Here is a 12681-nt window from a genome sequence, read left to right on the forward strand (position 1 = left end):
ACAAATACAAAATTTCAGCTCGATTTGCTCCATAGAGCCAGAAAAAATGAATATTTAAGTCCGAACCCAAGTCTTCAAATATATTAATTGAAAACTATACTTTAAACTATACTTTACGCTTGAAACTATACTTTAAATCACAAATACAAAATTTCAGCCCGATTGGCTCAATAGAACCAGAAAAAATGAATATTTAAGTCCGAACCCAAGTCTTCAAATAGTGATTATAACTAAAGTGAAGAATTTTCTAAAAATGCAACTTAATGCAGATTTTATTACTGATTTCGCTTGAGACTATCTTTCTTATCATAACTACAAAATTTCAGCCTTATTGGCTCAAAAGAACCAAAAAAAATGAATATTTAAGTCCGAACCCAAGTCTTCAAATGGTGATCGTTATAGTGAAGATTTTTCTACAAATGCAACTTTATACAGATGTTTTCACAGATTTCGCTTGAGACTATCATTCTTATCACTATTACAAAATTTCAGCCCGATTGGCTCCATAGCACCAGAAAAAATGGATATTTAAGCCCGAACCCAAGTCTTCAAATAGTGATCGTTATAGTGAAGATTTTTCTACAAATGCAACTTTATACAGATTTTTTTACTGATTTCGCTTGAGACTATCATTCTTATCACTTTTACAAAATTTCAGCCCGATTGGCTCCATAGAACCAGAAAAAATGGATATTTAAGTCCGAACCCAAGTCTTCAAAAAGTGATCGTTATGATGAAGAATTTTCTACAAATGCGACTTTATGCAGATTTTATTACTGATTTGGCTAGAGACTTAACTTCTGATAACAAATACAAAATTTCAGCCCGATTGGCTCCATAGAACCAGAAAAAATGGATATTTAAGTCCGAACCCAAGTCTTCAAAAAGTGATCGTTATGATGAAGAATTTTCTACAAATGCGACTTTATGCAGATTTTATTACTGATTTGGCTAGAGACTTAACTTCTGATAACAAATACAAAATTTCAGCTCGATTTGCTCCATAGAGCCAGAAAAAATGAATATTTAAGTCCGAACCCAAGTCTTCAAATGGTGATCGTTATAATGAAGATTTTTCTACAAATGCAACTTTTGACAGATTTTTTACTGATTTCGCTTGAGACTATCATTCTTATCACTATTACAAAATTTCAGCCCGATCCATAGCACCAGAAAAAATGGATATTTAAGCCCGAACCCAAGTCTTCAAATAGTAATCGTTATAATGAAGAATTTTCTACAAATACAACTTTATGCAGATTTAATTACTGATTTGGCTAGAGACTAAACTTCTCATAACAAATACAAAATTTCAGCTCGATTGGCTCCATAGAGCCAGAAAAAATGAATATTTAAGTCCGAACCCAAGTCTTCAAATGGTGATCGTTATAATGAAGATTTTTCTACAAATGCAACTTTTTACAGATTTTTTTACTGATTTCGCTCGAGACTATCATTCTTATCACTATTACAAAATTTCAGCCCGATTGGCTACATAGAGCCAGAAATAATGGATAATTAGGTCCGAACCCAAGTCTTCAAATAGTGATCGTTATAATGAAGAATTTTCTACAAATGAAACTTGATGCAGATTTTATTACTGATTTCGCTTGAGACTATCATTCTTATCATAACAACAAAATTTCAGCCCGATTGGCTCAATAGAACCAGAAAAAATGAATATTTAAGTCCGAACCCAAGTCTTCAAATGGTGATCGTTATAGTGAAGATTTTTCTACAAATGCAACTTTATACAGATTTTTTTACTGATTTCGCTTGAGACTATAATTCTTATCACTATTACAAAATTTCAGCCCGATTGGCTCCATAGAACCAGAAAAAATGGATATTTAAGTCCGAACCCAAGTCTTTAAATACTGATCGTTATTATGAAAAATTTTCGACAAATGCGACTTTATGCAGAATTTATTACTGATTTCGATTAGAACTATAATTCTTATCACTACTACAAAATTTCAGCCCGATTGGCTCCATAGAACCAGAAAAAATGGATATTTAAGTCCGAACCCAAGTCTTCAAATGGTGATCGTTATAGTGAAGATTTTTCTACAAATGCAACTTTATACAGATGTTTTTACTGATTTCGCTTGAGACTATCATTCTTATCACTTTTACAAAATTTCAGCCCGATTGGCTCCATAGAACCAGAAAAAATGGATATTTAAGTCCGAACCCAAGTCTTCAAAAAGTGATCGTTATGATGAAGAATTTTCTACAAATGCGACTTTATGCAGATTTTATTACTGATTTGGCTAGAGACTTAACTTCTGATAACAAATACAAAATTTCAGCTCGATTTGCTCCATAGAGCCAGAAAAAATGAATATTTAAGTCCGAACCCAAGTCTTCAAATGGTGATCGTTATAATGAAGATTTTTCTACAAATGCAACTTTTGACAGATTTTTTACTGATTTCGCTTGAGACTATCATTCTTATCACTATTACAAAATTTCAGCCCGATTGGCTCCATAGCACCAGAAAAAATGGATATTTAAGCCCGAACCCAAGTCTTCAAATAGTAATCGTTATAATGAAGAATTTTCTACAAATACAACTTTATGCAGATTTAATTACTGATTTGGCTAGAGACTAAACTTCTCACAACAAATACAAAATTTCAGCTCGATTGGCTCCATAGAGCCAGAAAAAATGAATATTTAAGTCCGAACCCAAGTCTTCAAATGGTGATCGTTATAGTGAAGATTTTTCTACAAATGCAACTTTTTACAGATTTTTTTACTGATTTCGCTTGAGACTATCATTCTTATCACTATTACAAAATTTCAGCCCGATTGGCTACATAGAACCAGAAAAAATGGATATTTTAGTCCGAACCCAAGTATTCAAAAAGTGATCGTTATGATGAAGAATTTTCTACAAATGCGACTTTATGCAGATTTTATTACTGATTTGGCTAGAGACTTAACTTCTGATAACAAATACAAAATTTCAGCTCGATTGGCTCCATAGAGCCAGAAAAAATGAATATTTAAGTCCGAACCCAAGTCTTCAAATGGTGATCGTTATAATGAAGATTTTTCTTCAAATGCAACTTTATGCAGATTTTATTACTGTTTTCGCTTAAGATTATCATTCTTATTACGAATACAAAATTTCAGCCCGATTGGCTCCATAGAGCCAGAAAAAATGGATATTTAAGTCCAAACCCAAGTCTTCAAATGGTGATCGTTATAGTGAAGATTTTCCTACAAATGCAACTTTATACAGATTTTTTTACTTATTTCGCTTGAGACTATCATTCTTATCACTATTACAAAATTTCAGCCCGATTGGCTCCATAGAACCAGAAAAATCGATATTTAAGTCCAAACCCAAGTCTTCAAATGGTGATCGTTATAGTGAAGATTTTTCTACAAATGCAACTTTATACAGATGTTTTTACTGATTTCGCTTGAGACTATCATTCTTATCACTTTTACAAAATTTCAGCCCGATTGGCTCCATAGAACCAGAAAAAATGGATATTTAAGTCCGAACCCAAGTCTTCAAAAAGTGATCGTTATGATGAAGAATTTTCTACAAATGCGACTTTATGCAGATTTTATTACTGATTTGGCTAGAGACTTAACTTCTGATAACAAATACAAAATTTCAGCTCGATTTGCTCCATAGAGCCAGAAAAAATGAATATTTAAGTCCGAACCCAAGTCTTCAAATGGTGATCGTTATAATGAAGATTTTTCTACAAATGCAACTTTTGACAGATTTTTTACTGATTTCGCTTGAGACTATCATTCTTATCACTATTACAAAATTTCAGCCCGATTGGCTCCATAGCACCAGAAAAAATGGATATTTAAGCCCGAACCCAAGTCTTCAAATAGTAATCGTTATAATGAAGAATTTTCTACAAATACAACTTTATGCAGATTTAATTACTGATTTGGCTAGAGACTAAACTTCTCATAACAAATACAAAATTTCAGCTCGATTGGCTCCATAGAGCCAGAAAAAATGAATATTTAAGTCCGAACCCAAGTCTTCAAATGGTGATCGTTATAATGAAGATTTTTCTACAAATGCAACTTTTTACAGATTTTTTTACTGATTTCGCTTGAGACTATCATTCTTATCACTATTACAAAATTTCAGCCCGATTGGCTACATAGAGCCAGAAATAATGGATAATTAGGTCCGAACCCAAGTCTTCAAATAGTGATCGTTATAATGAAGAATTTTCTACAAATGAAACTTGATGCAGATTTTATTACTGATTTCGCTTGAGACTATCATTCTTATCATAACTACAAAATTTCAGCCCGATTGGCTCAATAGAACCAGAAAAAATGAATATTTAAGTCCGAACCCAAGTCTTCAAATGGTGATCGTTATAGTGAAGATTTTTCTACAAATGCAACTTTATACAGATTTTTTTACTGATTTCGCTTGAGACTATCATTCTTATCACTATTACAAAATTTCAGCCCGATTGGCTCCATAGAACCAGAAAAAATGGATATTTAAGTCCGAACCCAAGTCTTTAAATACTGATCGTTATTATGAAAAATTTTCGACAAATGCGACTTTATGCAGAATTTATTACTGATTTCGATTAGAACTATAATTCTTATCACTACTACAAAATTTCAGCCCGATTGGCTCCATAGAACCAGAAAAAATGGATATTTAAGTCCGAACCCAAGTCTTCAAATGGTGATCGTTATAGTGAAGATTTTTCTACAAATGCAACTTTATACAGATGTTTTTACTGATTTCGCTTGAGACTATCATTCTTATCACTTTTACAAAATTTCAGCCCGATTGGCTCCATAGAACCAGAAAAAATGGATATTTAAGTCCGAACCCAAGTCTTCAAAAAGTGATCGTTATGATGAAGAATTTTCTACAAATGCGACTTTATGCAGATTTTATTACTGATTTGGCTAGAGACTTAACTTCTGATAACAAATACAAAATTTCAGCTCGATTTGCTCCATAGAGCCAGAAAAAATGAATATTTAAGTCCGAACCCAAGTCTTCAAATATATTAATTGAAAACTATACTTTAAACTATACTTTACGCTTGAAACTATACTTTAAATCACAAATACAAAATTTCAGCCCGATTGGCTCAATAGAACCAGAAAAAATGAATATTTAAGTCCGAACCCAAGTCTTCAAATAGTGATTATAACTAAAGTGAAGAATTTTCTAAAAATGCAACTTAATGCAGATTTTATTACTGATTTCGCTTGAGACTATCTTTCTTATCATAACTACAAAATTTCAGCCTTATTGGCTCAAAAGAACCAGAAAAAATGAATATTTAAGTCCGAACCCAAGTCTTCAAATGGTGATCGTTATAGTGAAGATTTTTCTACAAATGCAACTTTATACAGATGTTTTCACAGATTTCGCTTGAGACTATCATTCTTATCACTATTACAAAATTTCAGCCCGATTGGCTCCATAGCACCAGAAAAAATGGATATTTAAGCCCGAACCCAAGTCTTCAAATAGTGATCGTTATAGTGAAGATTTTTCTACAAATGCAACTTTATACAGATTTTTTTACTGATTTCGCTTGAGACTATCATTCTTATCACTTTTACAAAATTTCAGCCCGATTGGCTCCATAGAACCAGAAAAAATGGATATTTAAGTCTGAACCCAAGTCTTCAAAAAGTGATCGTTATGATGAAGAATTTTCTACAAATGCGACTTTATGCAGATTTTATTACTGATTTGGCTAGAGACTTAACTTCTGATAACAAATACAAAATTTCAGCCCGATTAGCTCCATAGAACCAGAAAAAATGGATATTTAAGTCCGAACCCAAGTCTTCAAAAAGTGATCGTTATGATGAAGAATTTTCTACAAATGCGACTTTATGCAGATTTTATTACTGATTTGGCTAGAGACTTAACTTCTGATAACAAATACAAAATTTCAGCTCGATTGGCTCCATAGAGCCAGAAAAAATGAATATTTAAGTCCGAACCCAAGTCTTCAAATGGTGATCGTTATAATGAAGATTTTTCTTCAAATGCAACTTTATGCAGATTTTATTACTGTTTTCGCTTAAGATTATCATTCTTATTACGAATACAAAATTTCAGCCCGATTGGCTCCATAGAGCCAGAAAAAATGGATATTTAAGTCCAAACCCAAGTCTTCAAATGGTGATCGTTATAGTGAAGATTTTCCTACAAATGCAACTTTATACAGATTTTTTTACTTATTTCGCTTGAGACTATCATTCTTATCACTATTACAAAATTTCAGCCCGATTGGCTCCATAGAACCAGAAAAATCGATATTTAAGTCCAAACCCAAGTCTTCAAATGGTGATCGTTATAGTGAAGATTTTTCTACAAATGCAACTTTATACAGATGTTTTTACTGATTTCGCTTGAGACTATCATTCTTATCACTTTTACAAAATTTCAGCCCGATTGGCTCCATAGAACCAGAAAAAATGGATATTTAAGTCCGAACCCAAGTCTTCAAAAAGTGATCGTTATGATGAAGAATTTTCTACAAATGCGACTTTATGCAGATTTTATTACTGATTTGGCTAGAGACTTAACTTCTGATAACAAATACAAAATTTCAGCTCGATTTGCTCCATAGAGCCAGAAAAAATGAATATTTAAGTCCGAACCCAAGTCTTCAAATGGTGATCGTTATAATGAAGATTTTTCTACAAATGCAACTTTTGACAGATTTTTTACTGATTTCGCTTGAGACTATCATTCTTATCACTATTACAAAATTTCAGCCCGATTGGCTCCATAGCACCAGAAAAAATGGATATTTAAGCCCGAACCCAAGTCTTCAAATAGTAATCGTTATAATGAAGAATTTTCTACAAATACAACTTTATGCAGATTTAATTACTGATTTGGCTAGAGACTAAACTTCTCATAACAAATACAAAATTTCAGCTCGATTGGCTCCATAGAGCCAGAAAAAATGAATATTTAAGTCCGAACCCAAGTCTTCAAATGGTGATCGTTATAATGAAGATTTTTCTACAAATGCAACTTTTTACAGATTTTTTTACTGATTTCGCTTGAGACTATCATTCTTATCACTATTACAAAATTTCAGCCCGATTGGCTACATAGAGCCAGAAATAATGGATAATTAGGTCCGAACCCAAGTCTTCAAATAGTGATCGTTATAATGAAGAATTTTCTACAAATGAAACTTGATGCAGATTTTATTACTGATTTCGCTTGAGACTATCATTCTTATCATAACTACAAAATTTCAGCCCGATTGGCTCAATAGAACCAGAAAAAATGAATATTTAAGTCCGAACCCAAGTCTTCAAATGGTGATCGTTATAGTGAAGATTTTTCTACAAATGCAACTTTATACAGATTTTTTTACTGATTTCGCTTGAGACTATCATTCTTATCACTATTACAAAATTTCAGCCCGATTGGCTCCATAGAACCAGAAAAAATGGATATTTAAGTCCGAACCCAAGTCTTTAAATACTGATCGTTATTATGAAAAATTTTCGACAAATGCGACTTTATGCAGAATTTATTACTGATTTCGATTAGAACTATAATTCTTATCACTACTACAAAATTTCAGCCCGATTGGCTCCATAGAACCAGAAAAAATGGATATTTAAGTCCGAACCCAAGTCTTCAAATGGTGATCGTTATAGTGAAGATTTTTCTACAAATGCAACTTTATACAGATGTTTTTACTGATTTCGCTTGAGACTATCATTCTTATCACTTTTACAAAATTTCAGCCCGATTGGCTCCATAGAACCAGAAAAAATGGATATTTAAGTCCGAACCCAAGTCTTCAAAAAGTGATCGTTATGATGAAGAATTTTCTACAAATGCGACTTTATGCAGATTTTATTACTGATTTGGCTAGAGACTTAACTTCTGATAACAAATACAAAATTTCAGCTCGATTTGCTCCATAGAGCCAGAAAAAATGAATATTTAAGTCCGAACCCAAGTCTTCAAATATATTAATTGAAAACTATACTTTAAACTATACTTTACGCTTGAAACTATACTTTAAATCACAAATACAAAATTTCAGCCCGATTGGCTCAATAGAACCAGAAAAAATGAATATTTAAGTCCGAACCCAAGTCTTCAAATAGTGATTATAACTAAAGTGAAGAATTTTCTAAAAATGCAACTTAATGCAGATTTTATTACTGATTTCGCTTGAGACTATCTTTCTTATCATAACTACAAAATTTCAGCCTTATTGGCTCAAAAGAACCAGAAAAAATGAATATTTAAGTCCGAACCCAAGTCTTCAAATGGTGATCGTTATAGTGAAGATTTTTCTACAAATGCAACTTTATACAGATGTTTTCACAGATTTCGCTTGAGACTATCATTCTTATCACTATTACAAAATTTCAGCCCGATTGGCTCCATAGCACCAGAAAAAATGGATATTTAAGCCCGAACCCAAGTCTTCAAATAGTGATCGTTATAGTGAAGATTTTTCTACAAATGCAACTTTATACAGATTTTTTTACTGATTTCGCTTGAGACTATCATTCTTATCACTTTTACAAAATTTCAGCCCGATTGGCTCCATAGAACCAGAAAAAATGGATATTTAAGTCTGAACCCAAGTCTTCAAAAAGTGATCGTTATGATGAAGAATTTTCTACAAATGCGACTTTATGCAGATTTTATTACTGATTTGGCTAGAGACTTAACTTCTGATAACAAATACAAAATTTCAGCCCGATTAGCTCCATAGAACCAGAAAAAATGGATATTTAAGTCCGAACCCAAGTCTTCAAAAAGTGATCGTTATGATGAAGAATTTTCTACAAATGCGACTTTATGCAGATTTTATTACTGATTTGGCTAGAGACTTAACTTCTGATAACAAATACAAAATTTCAGCTCGATTTGCTCCATAGAGCCAGAAAAAATGAATATTTAAGTCCGAACCCAAGTCTTCAAATGGTGATCGTTATAATGAAGATTTTTCTACAAATGCAACTTTTGACAGATTTTTTACTGATTTCGCTTGAGACTATCATTCTTATCACTATTACAAAATTTCAGCCCGATTGGCTCCATAGCACCAGAAAAAATGGATATTTAAGCCCGAACCCAAGTCTTCAAATAGTAATCGTTATAATGAAGAATTTTCTACAAATACAACTTTATGCAGATTTAATTACTGATTTGGCTAGAGACTAAACTTCTCATAACAAATACAAAATTTCAGCTCGATTGGCTCCATAGAGCCAGAAAAAATGAATATTTAAGTCCGAACCCAAGTCTTCAAATGGTGATCGTTATAGTGAAGATTTTTCTACAAATGCAACTTTTTACAGATTTTTTTACTGATTTCGCTTGAGACTATCATTCTTATCACTATTACAAAATTTCAGCCCGATTGGCTACATAGAACCAGAAAAAATGGATATTTTAGTCCGAACCCAAGTATTCAAAAAGTGATCGTTATGATGAAGAATTTTCTACAAATGCGACTTTATGCAGATTTTATTACTGATTTGGCTAGAGACTTAACTTCTGATAACAAATACAAAATTTCAGCTCGATTGGCTCCATAGAGCCAGAAAAAATGAATATTTAAGTCCGAACCCAAGTCTTCAAATGGTGATCGTTATAATGAAGATTTTTCTTCAAATGCAACTTTATGCAGATTTTATTACTGTTTTCGCTTAAGATTATCATTCTTATTACGAATACAAAATTTCAGCCCGATTGGCTCCATAGAGCCAGAAAAAATGGATATTTAAGTCCAAACCCAAGTCTTCAAATGGTGATCGTTATAGTGAAGATTTTCCTACAAATGCAACTTTATACAGATTTTTTTACTTATTTCGCTTGAGACTATCATTCTTATCACTATTACAAAATTTCAGCCCGATTGGCTCCATAGAACCAGAAAAATCGATATTTAAGTCCAAACCCAAGTCTTCAAATGGTGATCGTTATAGTGAAGATTTTTCTACAAATGCAACTTTATACAGATGTTTTTACTGATTTCGCTTGAGACTATCATTCTTATCACTTTTACAAAATTTCAGCCCGATTGGCTCCATAGAACCAGAAAAAATGGATATTTAAGTCCGAACCCAAGTCTTCAAAAAGTGATCGTTATGATGAAGAATTTTCTACAAATGCGACTTTATGCAGATTTTATTACTGATTTGGCTAGAGACTTAACTTCTGATAACAAATACAAAATTTCAGCTCGATTTGCTCCATAGAGCCAGAAAAAATGAATATTTAAGTCCGAACCCAAGTCTTCAAATGGTGATCGTTATAGTGAAGATTTTTCTACAAATGCAACTTTTTACAGATTTTTTTACTGATTTCGCTTGAGACTAACATTCTTATCACTATTACAAAATTTCGGCCCGATCGGCTCCATAGAACCAGAAAAAATTAATATTTAAGTCCGAACCCAAGTCTTCAAATGGTGATCGTTATAATGAAGATTTTTCTACAAATGCAACTTTTTACAGATTTTTTTACTGATTTCGCTTGAGACTATCATTCTTATCACTATTACAAAATTTCAGCCCGATTGGCTCCATAGCACCAGAAAAAATGGATATTTAAGCCCGAACCCAAGTCTTCAAATAGTGATCGTTATAATGAAGAATTTTCTACAAATGCAACTTTATGCAGATTTTATTACTGATTTGGCTAGAGACTAAACTTCTCATAACAAATACAAAATTCCAGCTCGATTGGCTCCATAGAGCCAGAAAAAATGAATATTTAAGTCCGAACCCAAGTCTTCAAATGGTGATCGTTATAATGAAGATTTTTCTACAAATGCAACTTTTTACAGATTTTTTTACTGATTTCGCTTGAGACTATCATTTTTATCATAACTACAAAATTTCAGCCCGATTGGCTCAATAGAACCAGAAAAAAATAATATTTAAGTCAGAACCCAAGTCTTCAAATGGTGATCGTTATAGTGAAGAATTTTCTACAAATGCAACTTTATGCAGATTTTATTACTGATTTCGCTTGAAACTATACTTCTTATCACAAATACAAAATATCAGCCCGATTGGCTCCATAGAACCAGAAAAAATGGATATTTAAGTCCGAACCCAAGTCTTCAAATGGTGATCGTTATAGTGGAGATTTTTCTACAAATGCAACTTTATACAGATTTTTTTACTGATTTCGCTTGAGACTATCATTCTTATCACTATTACAAAATTTCAGCCCGATTGGCTCCATAGAACCAGAAACTATGAATATTTAAGTCCGAACCCAAGTCTTCAAATGGTGATCGTTATAGTGGAGATTTTTCTACAAATGCAACTTTATACAGATTTTTTTACTGATTTCGCTTGAGACTATCATTCTTATCACTATTACAAAATTTCAGCCCGATTGGCTCCATAGAACCAGAAACTATGAATATTTAAGTCCGAACCCAAGTCTTCAAATGGTGATCCTTATAATGAAGATTTTTTTACAAATGCAACTTTACGCAGATTTTTACTGATTTCGCTTGAAACTATACTTCTTATCACAAATACAAAATATCAGCCCGATTGGCTCCATAGAACCAGAAAAAATGGATATTTAAGTCCGAACCCAAGTCTTTAAATACTGATCGTTATTATGAAAAATTTTCGACAAATGCGACTTTATGCAGAATTTATTACTGATTTCGATTAGAACTATAATTCTTATCACTACTACAAAATCTCAGCCCGATTGGCTCCATAGAACCAGAAAAAATGGATATTTAAGTCCGAACCCAAGTCTTCAAATGGTGATCGTTATAGTGAAGATTTTTCTACAAATGCAACTTTATACAGATGTTTTTACTGATTTCGCTTAAGACTATCATTCTTATCACTTTTACAAAATTTCAGCCCGATTGGCTCCATAGAACCAGAAAAAATGGATATTTAAGTCCGAACCCAAGTCTTCAAAAAGTGATCGTTATGATGAAGAATTTTCTACAAATGCGACTTTATGCAGATTTTATTACTGATTTGGCTAGAGACTAAACTTCTAATAACAAATACAAAATTTCAGCCCGATTGGCTCCATAGAGCCAGAAAAAATGAATATTTAAGTCCGAACCCAAGTCTTCAAATATATTAATTGAAAACTATACTTTAAACTATACTTTACGCTTGAAACTATACTTTAAATCACAAATACAAAATTTCAGCCCGATTGGCTCAATAGAACCAGAAAAAATGAATATTTAAGTCCGAACCCAAGTCTTCAAATAGTGATTATAACTAAAGTGAAGAATTTTCTAAAAATGCAACTTAATGCAGATTTTATTAATGATTTCGCTTGAGACTATCTTTCTTATCATAACTACAAAATTTCAGCCTTATTGGCTCAAAAGAACCAGAAAAAATGAATATTTAAGTCCGAACCCAAGTCTTCAAATGGTGATCGTTATAGTGAAGATTTTTCTACAAATGCAACTTTATACAGATGTTTTCACAGATTTCGCTTGAGACTATCATTCTTATCACTATTACAAAATTTCAGCCCGATTGGCTCCATAGCACCAGAAAAAATGGATATTTAAGCCCGAACCCAAGTCTTCAAATAGTGATCGTTATAGTGAAGATTTTTCTACAAATGCAACTTTATACAGATTTTATTACTGATTTGGCTAGAGACTTAACTTCTGATAACAAATACAA

The sequence above is a fragment of the Hesperophylax consimilis genome, chromosome 20, assembly GCF_061612785.1.
Source record: "Hesperophylax consimilis isolate HC1 chromosome 20, BYU_Hcon_1.0, whole genome shotgun sequence".
Lineage (NCBI taxonomy): Eukaryota > Metazoa > Arthropoda > Insecta > Trichoptera > Limnephilidae > Hesperophylax > Hesperophylax consimilis.